Genomic DNA, 1,781 nt, shown 5'->3' on the forward strand with positions numbered 1-1,781 from the left:
TGAGGGCTACGCATAGATGTCGCTAGTGTCGCTGCTTAAGTGACTAAATAAGAAACAAACAAGTGGTGCATAGGAGAAATTCGTGTCTGTACTCCTGTCCAGTGGTGGTGTAACGGTATAGCACGCAGCACGGAATGCTGAGGACCTGGGTTCGATTCCCAGCGCTGGTCAGTCTGTTTCAGTTTGTATTTTCGATATGGTTCAGTAAGCTAGTTGAGAAAGAAAGATAAATACGAACTTTTCCGACAAAATACGACAGCAATACATTATTCACTAGATCTGTATATGTAGGTATACTTCCCAATGCAGGGCACAGGCAAGGAGAGAACATAACACTAATATTATAAATGGAAAAGTACACAAGTCTGTTTGTTTGTTACCTTTTCGTTTAAACCGCTGAACGTTTAGATGAAATTTGGTATGTAGATAGTTTGAATCCCGAGAAGGATATAGGATAGTTTTTATCCCGGAAACAATCCCGCGGGATGGCGTTAATTCTACGCGGACGGACTCGCTAGTACCTACAATATATAGGATGTTGCACAATCAGCCAAGATCAAGAGCTACACATAAGATAATATATTAAAAGCAATGAGCATTAGTTATAGTAGGTGGTTATTTAGGTTATAGTTGTAGTGTAGTTTGAAATCGTTAAATCGTTTAAACTAGTCTAAGAAATACACTAGTAAAACGAATTATTATTGGAGGAGCGAGGTCTCCTACTGCAGGTATTTACTTACCAACTAGGAAGTCTCAACCGCTGTTGTAAAAACTGTTTTGTCATCCAAATAAACGTTTTATTATAATTATTACAATACGTATTCATCACACACGATGTCGCGGGTGATGACAGCTAGTAGAGTTATTTATTATGAACTCCATTCGCCTTTCAGCATATGGTTATCGAATTATCGACGTTCGTCAACTGCCAATGCATGCTAACGCGAGGCTGTAATACATTCGGCGCAGCTGGCTCTTAAATCTTAAAATTTAAGGTTGACGTCTTTTGGCATCGAGCCAGCGAAGCCCGTGCGGCGGTTAAATTGACGTAAGTCTATTTGGACAGGTTTTCTTCTTAGGGTCTATGGTGAGGCTGCTCTTGACGTAAAAAGGTTATTTCCTGCAAAAAAAGACTCCGACTAATACTATAATAAATGCTAGAGTTTGTGAATATGCAGATGTGCATAATGCGTGCGTGGTCTTTTGAAATATTGCAAAATTCGAGGGCGCCCTGGTCAAACCCAATAACGCGATCTAATAATTCATAAAAATTTCAAAAAACTTCTACATATATGTAGTGTTGTTTATTCAACAGTCAATTATTTCGACTTTTATCGGGTTTGACCAGGGAACCCTCGGTTTAGTAACACTATTTTTCAGTTTAAGGATCCCCTTTGCAAAATATGAAGCTTTAATATGGTAACTTTTATTAGAGTCAAGTGTAGGGAGGGAGGGGGCTCTACTAGCTTCACCTTTGGCTTGAAACAATTAAATAAAAACCCTAACGGTAGAATATGTATTGTACTTAGATGTACCTATATGAAATTAAAACGAAAACTGTCATAACTTAATAGGTTTTACAAGTTAATGAGAATAATAGATCAAGATTGAACCCTTTCTAATATTATAAATGCAAAAGTGTATTTGTCTGTCTGTTACCTCTTCATGCTTAATAACCGCTGAATCAATTTACTTAAATTAAATTTGGTAGGAAGATAGTTCGGAAAGGACATACAAGGAAAATTGCATAGTTCCAACGGGATAGCGATAAATGCGTAAGT

This window comes from Choristoneura fumiferana, chromosome 25 (assembly GCF_025370935.1).
Source record: "Choristoneura fumiferana chromosome 25, NRCan_CFum_1, whole genome shotgun sequence".
Classification (NCBI taxonomy): Eukaryota; Metazoa; Arthropoda; class Insecta; order Lepidoptera; family Tortricidae; genus Choristoneura; species Choristoneura fumiferana.